Source organism: Nyctereutes procyonoides, unplaced genomic scaffold (genome assembly GCF_905146905.1).
Source record: "Nyctereutes procyonoides isolate TBG_1078 unplaced genomic scaffold, NYPRO_anot_genome, whole genome shotgun sequence".
NCBI lineage: Eukaryota > Metazoa > Chordata > Mammalia > Carnivora > Canidae > Nyctereutes > Nyctereutes procyonoides.
This window is the reverse complement of record NW_026575137.1, coordinates 13,637,703-13,658,937: the sequence shown is the minus strand read 5'-3', so window position 1 is coordinate 13,658,937 and position 21,235 is coordinate 13,637,703. Positions and strand designations below refer to the sequence as shown.

General features: G+C 35.0%; 1 protein-coding gene across 2 annotated transcripts in view; it reads left to right on the top strand.

Moving 5' to 3' along the window:
- The window catches only part of STK3 (serine/threonine kinase 3), a 271,227-nt gene that overhangs the window by 57,994 nt on the left and 191,998 nt on the right, over window positions 1–21,235 (top strand). The window lies entirely within an intron of this gene.

The window sequence follows — 21,235 nt, the reverse complement described above, 5'->3', positions numbered from 1 at the left end:
TATATATATATATATATATATATATATATAAGAAAAGAGTACTACTACTGGGAAGGTTAGCAATACAAAGATTTGTATCTTTTTTTATTTAATGACTAGGCATTGTAAGTATTTGATCATTTTATAGGAATGATCACTGGAGTGATAGTCCTCTTGTCTGAATTTCAAAGGTGTGATTGTTACCTGTTAATCGACTGGCTTTTAGAAATGTGACCAGTGAAACAGTTGTCCTTGATCTGTTAAAACTCAATTGTTTTCATGGTCACAGAACAATCAATTTTTTCCTTAGAGTACAGGAACTTTTTCTTTTTTAGAGTTTATATGCTCTTTTGTTTTTGTTACATGGTTTGTTGTTTCTTTTAATTTATTGATTTAGTGTACCTATTTAATTCATTTTAAACAGCGCAGGACATTCTTCTTTTTATTTATACTGTCAGTTTTTTTGCTTTTTGTTGTTCTGTATTCTTTCCTGTATTTCACAGTTGCTTGAAGAACATGTTCTTCAGTGCTCTCTTTTATGTGGGTATGATGGCGATAGGTAAAAATGTTACTTAACTTCATTTTTTGAATGATATAGTTGCTGGGTAAAGAATTCTAGGTTGGCAGTTTCTTTTCATTTTTGATTTAAAAGTAATGACTTTTGGAAGACCACTTAAGTAATGTACTTTTTGTAGAATTGTGCTTGTCTTTGAAAGATACTTCATTAGGAATGAAGTACTGCTGAATTTTAATTATCAATTGATACCTGGTATTGATCAAATATTTTCTTGAAAATTAAAGGTATAGGATAAAACAAATCTGATTAAGTTACATACCTATAAAAATTTAAGTTAATTTGTTTAGCTTAAAATATAGTGCTGTTTATGTCTTACCTCCCTCTTCTCTGTGCAGTTTCATAACTTGTCACTTTTATTATGCACTTTAGAATAGAAATGGCTCCTAGAATAGAGACTGGATTCATATTATGGTGTTTTTGTAAATGTTATTACGTCATCTTTTCTTCCACCATTGAGTGCTTGCCTTGACCCCAGGCTTTGCCTAGTGAATTTGTATCTATGAGGGACCAGCTAACATCACATTTGCTCTGGAACTTTTTCTGTTTTCCTGAGTAGTTTCTTATATAATTGGTTGATTAATTAATTAGGTAAGTCTTTACTGTATATTCACACATAAAGAAAGGGCATAATAAATTCTAGCTACTATTATTATAATTTTTACTATTATTATTAATTTTTTTTCACATATTTTGACCAGTAAGTAGCCTTTGCACCTTTTTATATGTGTATTGGCTCATTTATTCCTTTTTGTGCTTATCTTTTTGTTATTGTTGTTGGCATTTTTCTTACAGTTTTCAGGATTGTCTGACAGTTTGCTGCTGCTTCACATATTTTAAAAGTCATAAAACCAGTTATCTTATTGTCGGAATAGATATTAAAAAAGGAGCTTCAAAATATCTCTTCCAGAGGTTTTATACTTTGGCCTATACTTTTCCTTTGGGAAACATCCAAGAAAAGATAAAGGCATAGAATAAGTGTAGGAGTTAGTTAGGAATATTCCAGTGATTGGAATTGAGGCTGAGCAGCAAAGGGTTGGAAATTATATCTGTTTAAATGTTGCTGTGTACCATGGGGCAGATCAGAGTTGGTGTTTGAGCTGGTAATGAATGGTAATTGTGCTAATCAGTGGTGTTGGTACTAGAGATAGGAGAAGGTTAAACCCTTTTGTATTCTAGTGGGTGCTAAAAGTTTCTCTGGGTCTTCTGGTTGCATTATGAATAAAAATCACTGTTTAGTTAGTATTCATTGACTCTTTCAGCTACTAAATGTTGGGAGATCTATAAACATATGTGAGTTAAATCCTCTGATTTCTGTGATCAAATTCACAAACAATTCAAGTCCTAATATTGTATATTTTAGTAATTGACTATTTTTCAAAAATAATTACATTGTTTTGACCCATCTTTTAAGTGTGGTGAAACCTATGTGTAGATAACCCTGCTGTGGTATCCAGAAGTCACATTTAATTAGTCAGCTCTTAGTGTTTAGGAAAATAGTTGCAGTTGCCTTCCCCTACCATAAGCCACCCAAGGACAGATATTTTTATAATTCATTATGGAAATATTACAAGTGCTGGAGTAGCTTCTGGCATCTAACAAAGCTTTGATAAATGTTTGTTGAACTGAAACAGGATCAATTCCTTGGCTGCTTGTCCTGTGAATATAAAGCAACTCTCCTCATCTATTAAGTGTTCTATTTTTGTAGCTAAGTTGTAATTTGTATGGCTACTTCTATTTGATTGTAATATTATAGGTTATTGAACAGATAAGTTCCTATAGCAAAGGCCATAGAAAGTGTGTTTACCAGAGACCTTGGAATATGTGAAATAGTCTATTCCATTAAGTTCCTTATTTTTACAGAACTTCTCTATGTACATGAATTTAATTTGTTTAATTTTATAAATGCCTATCTTGATAACTTTAACCTTAATAGATGTCTACAAACGAAACCTTTTCCTTTTTGTTGCTTTTATTAATGGAAGTTAATATAAGCATACTTTTAGTGTTTTCAAGTTTAAAAAGAAAAAGTCTAATATTGTAATAAATAATATATTTATGGGAATAAGTTTGAAGATTTCCTTGTGAAGAAATATTTTAAAATGAATATATTTTATATCAGTTATCACTTAACATCTAAACATTTATGCATTTCAAGTATTATATACTGCAAAGTGGAAATACACAACTCTATGAAATTGAAGCTTTTAAAAAGTAGATTATATTTTTGAGGTTTTCACAATGGTCTTTATGTAATTGTTAAGCTGTGCCTTGACATATGGAAGAAAATGGAGTCTGTGTTAGACATCTGTCGTGTACTTGGGAAAGTTTTAAGAAAATAAAGTTTTGAGGTTATTCTCTCCCATTTTGGTCCATTTTTTGATTTGACCACTTCCTTTAATTTAACCTAGCACTATGGATTTTAGTTTTGGCTTTTTCATAGACTAGTTTTATGATCTGAGCAAGTCATTTACCTGACAGAGACTTTAGCTTCCTATCTGTTAAATAACAAACAACATCTATATTGCTTTACATTTTACTTGGCAGTTTTATTTACACTTCAGTTGAATGGAAAGGTTCAAAACATTTATGGATCTAGGCACAGGGCTCTTCAGTAGAGGTACAAATAACTATTTTTTATTTTTTTTATAACTTTAATAAATTTAAGAAATTTTGCTGTTGTTGCATTGTTGAGGTAGTACCTATATAAAAAGCTGATTTCGACTCTCTTTATATATAAAGAGTTATTAGAATTCTTTAGGAGCAGTAAAGGAAAAGCACTTAGCCTAACACAGAAGTTCAGAGAAAGCTCCTTAGGAGATAAAACTGCTTAATAGATTCTTGGAAGAGGAGGAGTCATGTATCATTAGAATGCAAGCTCCCCCAGGGCAGGGTTTTATCTTCATTGTTCACTGCTTTATCTCCGTTCGTAGCACAGTGCCTGGCATGCAGGATGCTCAGTAAATATTTGTTAGCATGAATGGATGAATGAATGAATGAGAAGAGAGAGGGCAAAGGACATCTTGAAAGAGGAAACAATGATATGCTAAAATTATATTTCCCTCTCTAAAAGTTGAGGTGTCACACTTCTAGGTCACCTGAAGGAGAACAGCATTTGGTTTATTAAATGGATTTATTTTTCTCACACATAATTGCTCAAAATCATTGCCATGTTGTAGATTGATGGATCTATGTTAGGATCATGGTGTTGCTGTATAATTTTTTGTTTTTCCTAGAGTTATTCCTTTTGTTTTTTTCCTTCATGTTTAGAAAAGCAGCATATGCCATCTTTATCATTTTGCTAAGGTCTTCTACCTTCTTAATCATTTTACCTGTTTCCTGGAATTTATGTGATTCTTCTTTGAGAAGACATTCTTTGGAGCTTCCTGATTTCTTGTTCTAATGTGGACCCATTGCTTTTTAGGTCTACTGTACAGCTGCATCCTTGGAATTTCTTTTCACTGGACTTTTGGGTTAGTGCCATCATTTTCTTGTATATTTCCTATTTCCTTGGTTTTCACCCTTGTTTTGTATTCTTCCTAAACTATCTTCTTCATGGTACAAGAATAAGAGGTCAACTATTTGAATCCCGCATGTCTGAAAATGTCTTTATTTTGCTTACAGTTGATTGATTGATAGCTTATGTAGAAATTTACATTGAAAATAAGCTTCTCTGAGAGCTTTGAGGGCTTTCATCTATTATCTTCTAGCATCTGATGTTGCTAATGTTATAGCTAATGCCTCTCAGAGTCTTATTTATCTGTAGGCCTCTTACCTGCCTCCTCCCCCAAACCCCCCAAATCTGGAACTTTTTTAGACTTTTCTTTTTATCTTGATGTTCCTGGTACTGCACAAGGAATAAGATGTGTCACAAGGATGTACCTACTAGGTGTGAGTCCTTTTTATTAGTTATGCTCAGCACTCAATTCTTTTCAAATAGCCCTTTTGTCTTTTTTTCAGATTTGGAACACTTTCTTTAATAAAGTGTTTTCTTCACTGGATGATGAATCTTCTGAATTTTATTCTTTTTTTTTTTTCCTCCTAGATTTTTTTTTTTTTTTTTTTTTTGTCTTTTTACCTTTTGGGGAATTGGTAGGGGGTGATTTCTTCTACTTTATTTTGTGACTCTTCTAACTGAATTTCTTATTTTCAGGAGTATATTTTAATTTATAAGAACTCTTTCATTTTTCATTTGTCCTTTTTTGTAACATCTTGATGTTGAGGCATGGATGCAAAAGTTTTTCTTATCACTCTAAGAAAAATAAGTTTTTGAAAAAGTTATTTCCTGTTTCCTGAATCATCTTTACTTCCTCTGGGGTGGTTGTTTCCTCTGTTCTGGTCTTGCCCATGGCAAGGGTCAGCAGGAAGGCTGACCAGCACTCACTGGAAACATTGGGCAATGCTTTTTGACTGGCAGATACAATTTTAGGGTGAATGGACTGGGAGATGGCTTTTCGGGGAAGGGTCTACAGAGCAGTTTGTTCAATTTCTTGAGAGAGGAGCCTCTCACTCTGCTCCCATGTGGGGTTAAGTGCCAGAATGCATGTCATCTGCATATATGGGGATGAGGGTAGGGGTAGAGTAAGGATTCCATTTTCTTCTTTTCTTTTCTTATTCTATTTTCTTCTTTTCAGCTTCTATGAAAAAGCTAGTTGCCATTTCCATCCCTTCTTACTCCTGCCCAACCTCCCCAGTGGTGGAGCCTCTTGGAGTTTACTTGGCAATCACTCCTTTTGTTGCACACTCCTTCTTTGCCTCTTGGCTGTGGATCTTTCCATAGAATGCTTCCAAATGCATTAAACTCTCTTGTGATGATTCTTTTGTTATTAGTTTATTTATTTATTTATTTATTTATTTATTTTCAAAAGTCTCTATCAGCTTAATGAGGTTTCAGGAGAAGGAGAGACAAATAACTAAACAAATTAATTACAAATTTAGGTTAGCTTTTGAACCTGAATCAGCGATACCCCCCCCCACCCCTTGCCTTATGTGTATTTTATATAGCTTTCATATTCTTAGGTGTTTCGTACAACTACTTTTGAGGAGTCATCTGATAATCCCTTAAAAGTTTGAATCCATACAGACTTTGGGATCCTCCAGCAATTCTCCTCTTTCATCTGTACTTAGAGAAACCCTAGCACAATTGTACAGTGAGGCATAGGCAAGAATGTTGTCACAACAGAAAATTAGAAGCAAATCTAAATCTCGATCAGTATTAGACCTTGGACTAGAAGATTGCTATCATTCTTTCTGTCTCCATAATTCTCTAGCTCTTTGGTAAAGGCAAACTGAGAGTAGTGTTCTGGCTGAACCCTTTCAGAATACGTAGGACCCAGTTGTCCAGATGAGAACAGCATTAAAATACCAAATAAATTATGTGTCTTAAAACATGTATAAACGTTTATCTTGGTATATAAGAGAAAATTTTAGTATTTACCTTTACCCAGTTGAGATATATTTCTGTAATGTTGTGTGTGTGTGTGTGTGTGTAGTGGGTGAGGGAGGGGGGGCGCAATGAATGAACAAGAATAATGGAGAAGTTGTTCCAGGCTGAAGAAAGCAATTCCTAAGTTATGTGTATGTGTTTTCCTCAAGGCTTATGGTGGTCTGTTTTTATTATGAAAATAATTGGGGAAGCCAAGTTTTATTTAAACATCACCTCTTTAGAAGTGTGAAGGACACTTTAAGACCATTCTGTTTGGTAAATTCTCACTGTTTTATTTTATTTTTTTGATTTTTTTAATTTATTTATGATAGTTACACAGAGAGAGAGAGATGCAGAGACATAGGCAGAGGGAGAAGCAGGCTCCATGCACCGGGAGCCTGACGTGGGATTCGATCCCGGGTCTCCAGGATCGCGCCCCGGGCCAAAGGCAGGCGCCAAACCGCTGCGCCACCCAGGGATCCCTCACTGTTAGTTTTATAACTGATTCTCAACTTCAGTGACAGATTTTTGATAGATATTTTGTGAGCAGTACTATTTATATAGTATTGGTATGTGTCAGGCACTATTCTAAACACATGTATGGTTTTGCATTTAATCCTCATATAGAGATTAAACAACTGTATGAATAAGAACTATTATTGACCCATGTTGTAGGTGGGAAACTGAATCATAGAGTGGTAAGTAGATTAGAGGGAAAGAAAGGGTTAAAATTATATCAAACTACTAGAATTAAATTGTAGTAATTGAGAGCACAGAATCTGGAGGCAGAGTTTGTGGGTTTGAATCTGGTTCTGCTATATATTGGGTATGTGAACTTGGGCAACTTTCTTCTCTTACTCATTTTCTTCATCTACTAAATGAGATAAGAAGACCACCTTACTTCACTGAGTTGTTCTGACAATTAAGTATATAAAATGCAAGGAATATCACCTAGTACATAAAAAGCCCTGTAGGTATTTGTTCTTGCTACTGTCATCATCATCCTGTCATCTCACTTATATAGATGGGAATGTCTTTGCGATCAGATGTGTTTGAGCAGAATAAAAAGAGGACTATGGAATCAAGAACAGAATCCTAGCATCCACCACGAGTACTTTGAATTATCTTTGTTAATGAGGGAGATATAGACTTAATAAGAGGGCTACATTTTTAGGTACAGTGAAGGGTTCTTTAATAGAATCAAACAGTGGCTATTCACAATAGACTATGGTGTTTTTTATCTTAGTGCACTTAGAGCTAATGCCTTGTACATACGATCTTTTTAGTAAATATTTGATTTATTGTATTTTAAAAATATATGTTCTGCCTTGATATGTATTTTGTTTTACTTCAGATAGATTTTTTTTTCCTCAGTGAAGTCATACCAATTTTTTATTGACTTAAGATTTATTTGGAGTTTCAAAGTTTAATATTGTTTCATTGATAATAATAGGCATCTTTTTGATTTGTATGGGCTTCTATTCCATAAAGTGCTTTTTGGGGGTTTATATTTGCCTCTCTGTTATTGGACTAATTCATGTTTGACTTCCCTAATCACTTTGTTGCATGCTCTCTCTTTGTGTAATAGATACTAGTTCATATAGGATTTACAACTCCATATATATTGAGTGCTTTTCTGTTGTCTTCTGATCTCTTTTTCAGGAATCTTTTCATGTGGGAAAGGATTTTAAAATGTCTGCCCACTGACCATTTTCACAGTAGAGTATCAGTTCTCTTTCTCTTCAGATCAAGGGATTATAAGCAGCGTGTATATATGTATATTTACATATGGTGTAAGTAGTGAAAGCTTTCATTTTGAATCACGAGTTGTGGGACTTTGTGATAGATTATTAATCTTTTTTTTTTTTTTTGCCAAACATCTGCAATCCAGATTTCATGAAGACAGCCTCTGCCTGCCCTTTTGTATATAATAATGGCTAAAATATTCTAGTTATGTTTTCTAATGTATGTACTATGTGTTGAGCAGATTTGTGTTCTTCTGGAAAAATCCCATAAATTTTTTATTGTTTAAAACCTTGGCTATTTTATACCCTCAACCCTCCTTTCTTTGGGGTAGGAGGAGATAGATTGGTGAGGGGTGGGAGGGAGTTACTCTGCTGTTTTTTCCAGTCTTTTCCTCATGTTGAATACCTATAAGCCCCATTAAATTGTATGTATTCTTTTTCCCAAGAGAGAAAGAGTAAGAGGGGAAGAAATTTTGATTGTAAAGAAGTTGGAATCTGAGACTTGATGGTTGTTCAGATAAAGTCTTACATGTAACCTTAAGTATTACCTTTGAGATTTAGGTTATTTCAGAGATTGCTACTTAACTCCTCAACTTTCTCTAAACCACTGGTTTTTAGTAAGTTGTTTGATCACCATTGTCTGTGATTATGTCATGTATGCCATAAAAACTAATGGGCACTGAAGCATTCAAGGAGTTCTGTAAAATGAGAAGTCTAAATGTAATATTAATATGATTTGGAGTAAGTATTTATTAGCTGGGGGAAGTGGTACTAGGAAATGAAGGCAAAGAAGGGACTTAAAAAACCCTGCACATTCTTTTAAAAAACATGATTATACTATTTTCCTGGTTCCCAGTATCGTATTCTGGAACGGGGCAGAATATAGAAATCAGCTTCAGAAATCTTATGCTGTTAAATATCTGGAATAACTTTTAGTAGTTTTAGAGTTGGTCAGTGGTTTGTGCTTTATATATAAACCTTTTTTCTAGGAGCTTCCCCACTTTTTGGTATCAACTTCAAGTTTACTATCACTTTTTTGGTTATAAGTATAAGAAAACCCAGCCTAGACTGGTTTAAGCCAAAATGGGAATTTATTTGCTCACATAACTAAAAATCTTTGTAGAGCTAATTTCATGTATGGCTGATTCAGGGTGAAAGGAGTTACTTTAATTCATCTTTTTTATTTTGATACCTCAGTATTGAGTCTAGTCTCCAACAGATTTTTGCCTCATATGAAATCCAGCAAGGATTCTTGTGCTTCATTGCTTCTGGATGGGTCATGTGCCTTTCTCTGAGCACGTCATCTTGATCTGTGTCTAACCTGGAGCTAGGATGAAGCTGAGTAGTAGAAATACATATTCTGAGGATGGGGAAGTAGTAATTTCCTAAGGGGAATCAGAATATGTTAGCAGGAGAAGGGTGAATGGGTGTTAAAATGGCAAAATGTAATGAATAATTCTATATATTTACTAAAACTCAAATCAAAGCAAAATGTATCAAGAATAAAACAATTAAAGAAACCGTCACCTCTAAATAACTTAAAAAATGTATGTTAAATGTTAGAAGTATTTATTGACATTTGGAGTCAAAATTGTTGGGTCTCTAACCCTTTCTCCTTCTGTCACAGTAAGGGATGTAACTGTTGATATCTATGGGACCTTGTTTCTGCTGTGTCAGCAGTAAAAGTTTGCTGTAAGACTTCTTCTGGGAAGTCTGTTCATCAGGATTTAAAGACCCGTGGTTCCTTATTAGAACCACGGTGGACTGACCCTGATATTAGTTCTGATGTCTACAATCCCTTTTCTTAAGAAGGATTTTCTTACCCTGAGCAAGTACTATTACTGTTTAGAGCTGTACTAGAATCTTAGGAGAATGAGTCTTTTTGTGTGGGAAGTAATTCTTGCTCCTTACTTGGTGTATCCCATAGAGTGAAATTGAGTTCTAAGTATATTTTGCATATGATTCTTAAAGTTCCAAGCCACAGCATTAATATGACTGTGCACTGTAGGATTAGACCTATCAAATTTTTCATAGCAATCATGTGCCAGGTTTTAATCTCTGATTAAATACATCATACATGAACACTCCATTACATCTTTCCTAAATCTTTTGATTGGATTATACACACTTTTATGATTTTCCACATCACAATATAGTTCTTCCGATAGACTTTCTCTTCTTCCTTAACTAAGTAAATTAACCTTACAAAGTTATTTCTTTGGCTGCCCTTATTGGGAAGCCGCCCGGTCTTCACCTTAGTTGCTGTTCTCCTTGGCATTTGTCCCAGTTCTGTTTCCTTTTCATCAGTCAGGCCCACCTTCATCTACTTTATTTTTGTATGGTACATTCCTCGCCTGGTGGACTGCCTGTCACTGCCAGATGGACGGTGAGCTCTCCCTCCCTGCCTTAAATATGACCCTGAGTACATGGTGACATAGTTATTTGAAAGGAGATGATTTAGTGGAAGGACCCAGGATTCCTGCATTGTTACTTAGTAGCTCTTAGGACCATGGGTAGTTGTGTAACTTCTCTAAACTTAAGATGCCTAAGCCTAAATTAGGCCTAATATCATATTATTTTCTTTACCTACCTCAGTGTTTTCTTGTGAGGAACAAAGATGCTGCATGTCAGAACATTTTGTAACCTGGAAAATTGTGTATGAGCTTAAATCGCTATTTTATTACTATCATGGCAAAAATATCTAAAACAGTATGTAATTTTAATGGCCAATGGTTTAAGAATTTTGTGATACTTGCTGAAATAGAGAATGTTCTCTAGCATTGGAAAAATATACTAAAAGATTATTGTGTCTTTTTTTTTTTTTTAAGATTTTATTTATTTATTCATGATAGTCAAAGAGAGAGAGAGGCAGAGACACAGGCAGAGGGAGAAGCAGGCTCCATGCAGGGAGCCCGACGTGGGATTCGATCCTGGGTCTCCAGGATCATGCCCCGGGCCAAAGGCAGGCACTAAACCGCTGCGCCACCCAGGGATCCCTATTGTGTCTTATCTAGTAAAGTCTTGGTTAATCTTAGGAAATCAAGAGATGCATATAAGTTAATTTTCCAGAAAATAGGAATTTAGCTTCCTAGGTAGATCTCTAATTTTAACAATTTTTCGATGGAGAGTTTTTAAAATTGTATAGCATGGTTTTCTGTACTTTGAACCAGAATGTGTGTGAGCCCCTTACCCTTTTAATGATATAAATTAAGGAAAAAATGTAAGTAATTATGAGTACATCGTAAACATTTCAAATAGTATGAAAGGGGAATTAGTGTCTCCTTACTTGCCCCTCAGTTTTACTTCCTTGAAGTAATGTCAGTTAACAGTTTCTTATGGGTCCTTTGAGCACATATGTACACATATCATATTTTACACAAGGGATTAATACTGTATATGTGTTCTGTTCCTTGTCTTTTTTCCCTTTAACTTCTGATCTTAGAGATCTTCCTACACTGGTACATATAGGTTCACGTGTATGTAACAACATATATTTCTTTCAGTACTTTGGACAAAATGAGTTCCAGCTTTTCCGTTTTTGTTGTTCTAATCAAAGCTGCAGGAACGTTTATATTTGTGTATTGGCATACTATGTTATGTCCTTTGGATACATTCTGAGAAATGGCGCTACTGGGTTAGAGGGCAAGTTCATTTTTATTTTTATTTTTTTTAAGATTTTTAAAATTTTTTATTTATTCATGATAGACAGAGAGAGAGAGAGAGAGAGAGAGAGAGAGAGAGAGGCAGAGACACAGGCAGAGGAGAAGCAGGCTCCATGCCGGGAGCCTGACGCGGGACTCGATCCCAGGACTCCAGGATCGCGTGCTGGGCCAAAGGCAGGCGCCAAACCGCTGAGCCACCCAGGGATCCCCGCAAGTTCATTTTTAATAACAATTTTGTTTTTACTTGAGAGGCTACTAAGTTGTATATGATTTTTTAGTGGTTGGGGCAGTTTCAGCTTGAAATATGAATGGAGCATGGATTTTGCTTTTGATGCCTTCCTGTTTCACGGCATGCTCTGACTCTTCTTCATCTTCCCAATTGTATCTAATTTTGCTCAACACGTTCATTATTAATTCTACCACAGAACTGTCCATTGGGATTGTAAGCAAGGTTGCACACTTGTTAGCTGCTTGCTGCTGCTCCTGTTGCTGCCACTATAAATGATTTTACGATTTATCTTCCCCACACTAGCTTTCCATGCTAGTGGACTGAGTCTGCCATCGAGTTTTCTTTCTGAAAGTTCTCATAGGTTCATATCATCTTTCCACTTAAAAATTTGTGGGTATATAAAGCAGAGTTTGGCCCTAACCTGCTTTTGCATTCACTGACAAACTGTTCATCCTTCAAGAGTCAGCTCAAAAGTTGAGTCTTCTTGAAGTGGGGAGAATGGTATGGTGAGCTTGTCAAGGCTGGCAGGAACTGTATCATTCAGGGTCTTGAGGGTTAAGTTTTATGGTTTCGATTTTAAGAGTATTAGTTGTAATGCATTATCAGCTGCTGTCCTGGAGTGCTCCTCTATCTAATCCTGTTGCTACAGGCATTACTTAATATTATAATTATTTGTTCCTGTGCCATCCTTTCCACTAAATTTTGAGCACCATGAAGGTAAGGGCAGTATAACAGGGCCTCAGTAAATTCCTGTTAGTATCGCCCTCCTGCAGTTGTGTTTGTGTATCAAATGAAATGATAGTTGTAATGTAGCTGGCAGAGTTAAATCTCAGTAAATGTCAGCTGTTGCTGATGTTACCGGTATCATCAGTATCATCATCTATCGGTCAATCCTGACTTGGGGAGTGTAGGGTGGTTTCTATGAAGAGGTGAGATTTGATCCAGGGCTTAAAACACTGTGTGAGGATTACATTGGTGAGTTTTCATCAAATGGTTTTCAAGACTTTACGAAGTCACTGTGAAAGTTGAAACTTAAAATTTTATAATAAAATATACTTGTCTGTGCCTTGAAAGGGGGAAGTGTGTTTCATTCTTTTTCATTTTAATAGACAGTAGGTACTAAACAGAGAATTAATGCATTATTTTATATAAGTAATTATGTCAAAAGGTGGGGTTTAAGTAAGATTGTCAAGATTCACTTTTAGAAAATTAAAATTCTTAATTTTGTATGAACTTACAAAAGCTCACTTGAATTTGTTTTTACTGACATAAAAACATTAAGGCAGTATGTATATTTTAAAACAGCTTGTGCATGTGCCCTTGAGACAATTTGGTGGGTGCACTTTTATCAAAACCATATACACAGTGACATATTAAATGTATCATATTATTATACTAATCATATGACTCTAGAAACAAAAGTAACCAGAGGACTAAAGCCTATCAAAACCATCTTTTTGTTTTTGTACAATGAAATTCTTTTTAAATTTGCCAATGAATTCATACCAATATTGAATCCAGATGTAGACTTTGTCTTTTAATGTATTAGCTCAGCTATAAAAGTCTTATTTCCATCCCTGATTACTGAGTCTTTCATTCATGGTTTATTATATCTCTTCCACCTTCTTTTATTCACTTTTAAAAATAGACTATAAAATGTAATTCAAATGATTTTATTTTATTTATTTTTAAAAATATTTTATTTATTTATTCATGAGAGACACAGAGAAAGAGAGGCAGAGACACAGGCAGAGGGAGAAGCAGGCTCCACACAGGGAGCCCGATGCGGGACCCAATTCTGGGACTCCAGAATCACGCATGCCCTGGGCCAAAGGCAGGCGCTAAACCACTGAGCCACCCAGGGATCCCCCAAATGATTTTAAAATGACATTCCTTCATTTATATAGTGATAGAAATAAAATTAAACCTTATTGTATTAAAGATAACCTAATTATATCCACAGATGAAGTATTCTGTTGATAAACTTTTTCATTGGAAAAAATTTTGATGGATACCACTAAATGAAGTATCTCTCCACTGTGGTCCCATTTCACTTTGAAAAGTATTTTTTATAATAGTTTCTGAGTTTTTAAGTCTGTCTTTCATGCTAGATTGGAGTCACATAAGGTTAGGTTAAAGATTTTAAAAATTCAGTGTAGAGCAGGTACTCAGTAAATGTTTTTTCAGTGAATTAATATTATATAGGACTTATTGGAAAATACTTCTGCCTTGCAAAAAAAAAAAAAAGAAAATACTTCTGCCTTCTTATTTCCTGCCTTCTTAGATCACTTTCACACATGCTTTATATTCTTCCTGTCTTGCCACACATGTGCTGTTATCCTTGGCAACATTGTGATCCATATGGGATAATTTTATAATTGATATCTCATTGTTTTAATTTGCTTTTCTTTGATTATTAGTGAAGTTTAATATTTTCTGTGTATGTTAACTAGCTTTATTTTTAGTTTTTGTATATTTGTGAATTGTATATTTATTTCTTTGCCTATTTACTTGTTGGATTTTATTGTTTTCTGAAGGATTAATGTGAGTTCTTTATGTTCTACATAATTCTGTATGCTAAACATCTTACTACATTTTCTGAGCTTCTAGTTTTTATGCAGACAAAGCTAATCGATCCTCAGAATTTTTTGTTTGCTTTCTTTGATGAGAAACAATTCTGCCTACTGATTTGATAACTTAGATATTAAATCATTTAAAAATGTTTAAATCATTGATGTCTATGTTTGCTTTAGTGGTATTAAGCATCTGTTTTCAATGAAATACTCATTAAGTCAACTATAATGTCCTCAGTTAAGGTTACTTTTCAGGTCAGGTGAGTGTGCTTACTTGCAGAATTTATTAACAGAATACTTGTTTTGTTTGGCTGGTACACCACTTACAATAATTCACATTTGAATGCTAGGATGAAGCAGGAGTTCTTCCCTGATATTCATGGTTGATACTCAGTTTTACTGCTTGTTTATGGCTGGGATCTATTCTTGTTAAGCACTAGTATTATGGCAGGTGACTGTTTTGATAGACATTGCCTTTACTAATTGTCAAAAATTTGAATATCATCCTTGGAGCAAGCCTTGCAACTCCCTTGCAACTCTCCTATTTTGAAACCAATTAATATTTGTATGATATTTGACAGACCACTTTATTTCTCTGAGTTTGTTTCCTCATCTAAAAAAGGGACTATGTGTTTCTGTTTACTTGAGTTGTTGTGAGACTCATAAAATACTCTTTAAACTATAAAGTAATATAAAAATTTAAGACAGCATTATATCTCAGTGTTCTAGAAAATGTTACTGTTTACTGTTGTTTAAATAACTGTATTCAAGGATAAAAACCTGTTATTTCATAATTGAAGTTAAAAGGCCCAATGTGTAGATACCTCATTCAAACTTTATTATTCAAATGGAATCTTAAAACTATATTACAGATCACTTTAACACGTATCTATGTACTAGTATGAATAATTGGATATTGTGCCATTTTTTGATTAGGGCAGGATATGAGGTGATCCCTAAAGTAAAGGGAGGAGTTAATTACAAAGAGAGAAAAGCATAATGAAAGAGGGACTTTATAAACTTTATATATTTGCACCAGGTCTGTCCTCTCTACCCTTAATTCAGGGCCAAATATAGGCAGTGCCCTCAGTATTCTTATAAGCTTCATAGGTACTGAGACTGTCCATGTCCTCACCTTCAACACCTACTGCCTTTAACAGAATCTGTATGAGTCAGTGAAGTACATATTTGTGAAAAGAATAAAAAAAAATGAATGTCTAAATCAGAGTGAATTTATCTGTTAAGACTATGAAGATCTTTTGTAAATACAGAATCAGAGGGTTGGAATGAACCTTTGAAATCATCTAGTAAAGGTAGATAGTTCATGAATCAGTAGATCTTTGGCAGGTCTTTAGTGGCAGATTCTTTACAGCACTGAAATCAGATCTGGAGACCCAGAAATATAGCAAGTCTATTTAATCCTGAACTTTCTCTACTATAGCTCTGTAGTATAGGGTACAGAAGCAGAGATAACAAATCAAAGAGTTGATGAACGATTAGTGACTTGTTCGTTGGAAATAATGGAATGAGGATAAAAAGTGAAGTCTAGGTAATTGAAAAGATCAGTATTGAAGTAATTAAACATGACTCAGTTTTATGGATTGGTGCTACTGTTGTAGCACCTGTAAGCTCTTTAATTTTTATACCAGGAGTGGGGAGAGGGGAAAAACCCAGGTACATATGACAGCACCACAACCTTGCATAGTGATGCGTTGTGGTGGCCCTAAACAACATTCCTCCCTCCCATTCTCCCACCTTGGCTGTAAACCGCTAATTTATGTGGCATCTTCTTCTTTTTTTTTTTTTTTTTACAAAACTGCAAGTCTGTATTCATTCATTATTATTTATCAAGTGCTAACTATAGCCCAGCATGGTTACATCAGTGAACAGAACAAAGATCCCTGCTCTTGTGGGCCCTTTTTCTGGTGCAGTGCTATCCAATAGAAACATAAAATGAGCCACAAATGTAATTTTTAAAAAAGATTTTATTTATTTATTCATGAGAGACATAGAGAGATTGGCAGAGACACAGGCAGAGGAAGGCAGGCTCCCTGCAGCAAGCCCGATGTGGGGGACCCATCCCAGAACTCCGGGACTGCGCCCTGAGCTGAAGGCAAACGCCCAATTCCTGAGCCATGCAGGCTTCCTGCCACAAATGTAATTTAAAATATCCTCGTAGCCATACTAACAAAAGAAAAAAGTAATAGGTGAAATTACCTTTAATAATATACTAAGTATATTAATATATAGTACAGTATCATAATATTAAATAATATATCTAATATTATTTAAATAATGTATTTTAAACATTAATAAATTTTATAATAATACATAAATATCATTTAAAAGTATAATAAATTTAAAAATTATAAGTGAGATACTTTTCCTGCTCTTTTTAGTACCAAGCTTTGAACTTTGGTGTATATTTTACATTTATAATCTCTCAGTTTGGACAGGTTCACGTTCTTGGGAGCTACTCTGTTAGGCAGTGCGACTCTAGAGCATAGTGCTTGCTTTCTGTGGACCATCAAGTCTGACCATCTAGTCAAAGGTAGAGAATAAGTTCCTGGTAGAACTAGAATTTTCAGAAAATCCAGATTCCTTACTCATGGCCTATGAAGGCTTGTGTGATCTGGCTTTTGCGTGTCCCATATCTCATCTAGAACTAGTGTTTTTCTGACTCACTAACTTGAGCCTTCTTTTTTGAACTCAAACATGGGAGGCTTTTTCCTAAATCATGATATTTTTTTCTTTTTTCCTTTGTGGAGAATGTCATGTTCCCAGACAGCCAGTCGCTTTGTTAGCTCTCTTGTCATTTAAGACTTCAGCAAATATGTCTCTCAGGCTTTCTTTAATGCCTACTCTAAAGAGCCTTTCTCAGTCATTCTTGATCAACAGCGTTCTATTTTATTGTCCTGCTAGCAATTGTAAACTGTTTTCTTGCATTACCCTATTTTCTATCATATTATCGTCAACTTACCCCTTCATTAGAGAAAATAAGCTCCATGAGAGAAAGAATACTTCTTGTTCTACTCATTTTTATATCCCCAGCAACTGGTGTAATTTCTGGCATGTAGATGTGCTTGATAAATATTTATTGAATGAATAAATGGCATTCTAGATCAGGTGTCTTGAACTAGAGTGGATTTATCAAGTGAATTGGATTCTTATGTTGCTGTTGAGGAGTATAGGATTGAGAGATGGTTTAGAGTAGTCAGGGTTTTTTAATTTGGAAAGGATTAGGAGAAGTTGGCACTTCAAGGGTTAGGGGAAAGAGATCCAGTTAATTAGTTTCTTTCTTTTTGATGAAGAAAGCAAACTTATATAAGCCAACACATTACTCAAGTACAAATAAAAATGTACAATTCATTTATGACATTATATATTAATATTACATGTAAATGTAAACCATCTTCCAATTTGTTTAGAATTTTAACATGGTCAGCTTTTTTTTTAATAGAGGTGAAATTCATGTAAAATCAGCCAATTTAAACTGAACAATTCAGTGATCTGAGTGTATTTACAATGTATAATCACCACCTGTGTCTAGTTTCAAAAATGCTTTCATCACCCCAAACCCATTAAGCAGTTGCACCTTGTTTTCCCTATTCTGCTTCAGCCCCTGGCAACCACCAATCTGCTTTCTTTCTCTAAGGATTTACCTATTGTGAATATTTCATATAAATGTGTCTTTTTGTTCTGGCTTCTTTTACTTAGCTTAGTGTTTTTGAAGTCCATCCACATTGTAGTATGTGTCAGTACTTTATACGTTTATATGGTGAGTAATATTCCACTGTCTATATATACCATAATTTGTTTATTCATTTGGGTTGTCTCAACCTTTTGGCCATGATGATGACGTTGAACATCTGTCTTCATATATGGCCATTTGTATATCTTTTTTGGGAAATGTCTACTCAAGTCTTTTGCCCGTGTTTAAATTGGGTTGTCTTTTTGTTGTTGAGTTGTAAGACTTATTTATATATTCTGGCTATTAGACCCTTAACAGATGTGTGTTTTGTAGATATTTTCTCCTATTTTGTAGGTTGTCATTTCATTTTCTTAATACTCTTTAATGCACAAAATTTTTAATTTTGATGAAGTCCAATTTATCATTTTTCCTCATGTTTCTTTACTTTTGATATACCTAATGATCCATTGCCAGACCAATAGTCATGAAGATTTATCCTATGTTTTATGGTTTTAACTCATGTTTAAGTTGTTGGTCTATTTTGAGTAAATTTTTATTTATGGTGTGAGGTAGAGGTCCAGCTTCATTTTTCATGTGGATATCCAGTTGTCCCCCAAGTTGTTTCTTAATGAGACATGAGCCACTGTGGCATTGGTGGCAGTTGAAACAAACTTCTTCCAGTGGTTACTTTCACATTCTACATAGTCTTAAAGCAATATTTTGTTTGTTTTAAAGATTTCTTTCTTATTTTAGAGACAAAGCGTGTGAATGGGGTGGAAGGGGCAGAGGAAGAAGAAGAGAGAGTCTTAAGCAGACTCCCTGCTAAGTGTAGAGCCTGACACTGGCTCTAGATCTCACGATCCTGATCTCATGATCCTGAGCCAAAACTGAGAGTTTGGAGGCTCAACCTACTGTGCCACCTAGGTGCACCTCATAGTCTTTTTTTTTTTTTAAGGATTTTATTCATTCATGAGAGACACAGAGTCCTGGGATCGAGTCCCACATTAGGCTTCCTGCATGGAGCCTGCTTCTCCCTCTGCCTGTGTCTCTGCCTCCTTCTTTCTCTGTGTCTCGAATGAATGAATGAATGAATGAATGAATAAATAAATAAATAAATAAAATCTTTATAAAAAAGAGTTTGGTTTGCTTGTCTCTTTTTTCTTTGCCTGCTCATTGGTTTCACAAAATCATGTTATTTGTCTTTCTCTGACTGACTTGTACTACTTAGTGTAATACCCATAAAGTCCATCTATGTTGTTGCAGTTGGCAAGATTTCATTCTTTTTAATGGCTGAATAATATTACTCTGTGTGTGTATGTGTGTGTGTTTGTATAAATGAATGGACACTTGATGCTGTAACAAACATAGGGCTGTATATATCTTTTTGATTTAGTGTTTTCATTATCTTTGGGTAAATACCCAGCAATGGAATTTTGCAACATATAGTAATTCTATTTTTAATTTTTTTGAAGACCCTCCATACTGTTTTCCACAGTGGCTGCATTAATTTGCATTCCCACCAGCTAGTGTATGAGGGTCTTTTACTCCACATCATCACCAACACTTGTTATTTTTTGTGTTTTTAATTTTAGCCATTCTGACAGGTATGATGTCTCATTGTGGTTTTAATTTGCATTTCCCTGATGATGAGTGATAGTGAGCATCTTTTCATGTGTCTGTTGGCCATCTGGATATCTTTGTGAAAATGTGTATTCAGCTGTTCTGCCCATTTTTAATTGGATTATTTGGCTTTGTGTGTGTGTGTGTGTGTGTGTGTGTGTGTGTGCGTTGAGTTGTATAAATTCTTTATATATTTTGGGTATTCACCCCTTATTGGTTTTATTTTTTGCAAATATCTTCTCCCACTCGCTGGGTTGCCTTTTTGTTTTGTTGGTGGTTCTTTTTCTGTGTAAAAGCTTTATTTAGTTGTCCCCCAATAGTTGGATTTTGCTTTTGTTTCCCTTGCCAGAGGAGAAATATGTAGGAAAATCTTTCTATGGCTGATATCAAATAATTTACTGACTGTGTTTTCTTTTAGTAATTTTATGGTTTTGGATCTCACATTTAGGTCTTTAAATTTTGAGTTTATTTTTTATATGGTGTAAGAAAATGGTCCAATTTCATTCTTTTGCATGTAGCTGTCCAGTTTTCCTAGTACCATTTATTGAAAAGACTGTCTCTTTCCAATTGTATATTCTTGAGTTCTTGATTGTAGATTTTGACCATAAACATATAGCTTTAATGCTGGGCTTTCTGTTCTGTTTCATTGATATTTGTGTCCATTTTTACACCAGTACCATACTGTTTTGATTACTACAGCTCTGTAGTACAGTATTTTTATATTTTTAATTTCCACTGTATTTTTCTATTATCCCATTGTTGGATATTTTAATTTTCTTTCTTTCTTTTTTTCCCCTCCTCATACGGAGTAGTATATCCTATCTTTATACAAATTGGAACTTTCCCCCTTCTATCCGCTTATCTTTGGGTTATATTTGCTGCTTGTGCTTATAGCAAAAGTAGATTTTATTGTTATGAACGTCTATTTTTATTTTTTAAAAAGATTTTATTTACTTATTTGAGAGAAAGTAAGAGAAAGTGTGAGCAGGCTGAGTGGCAAAGGGAGGAGCAGACTCCCCATTGAGTGGAGAGCCTGATGCAGGACTTAATCCTGAGACTCCAGGATCATGACCTGAGCTGAAGGCAGGTGCTTCACCGACTGAGCCACCCAGGCACCTTTGTTATGAACTTTTAATATCACTTGGACATATTTAAAAACTAGGACGGAGGCAACCCCGGTGGCACAGTGGTTTGGCGTCCTCTGCAGCCTGGGGTGTGATCCTGGGGGACCCGGGATCGCGTCCCACATCGGGCTCCCTGCATGGGGCCTGCTTCTCTGCATGGAGCCTGCTTCTCCCTCTGCCTGTGTCTCTGCCTCTGTCTCTGTGTCTATGAATAAATAAATAAAATCTTAAAAAAAAACAAACTAGGACAGTGTTTTCAATAAAAATAGAGGCTTTGATAAGTAACACTTGAACAAAGTTTGTCAAGAGAGGAAGCATAGAAGAGTGATTAAAAGCATAGGTTATAGTCAGACAGAACTCACATCTTGGTTCTGTCTTATGTGTGCCAGAGGTATTTACTGAACCCTTATGCAATAGCTTCCTCATTTGTCAGATGGTGGTAATAATAGTATCTAGCTTGTAGGGTTGTCCTAAGGATAAAAGAGATAATGCATGCAAAATGATTAGCACAGTGGCTGGTACAGATAACACTGGCTCTATTGCCGTAACTACTAAGGATGTTTCCTTTCCTTTTTCTCTTGTTGGCCTCTTTTTCTCCCTCCTTCCCCCCTTT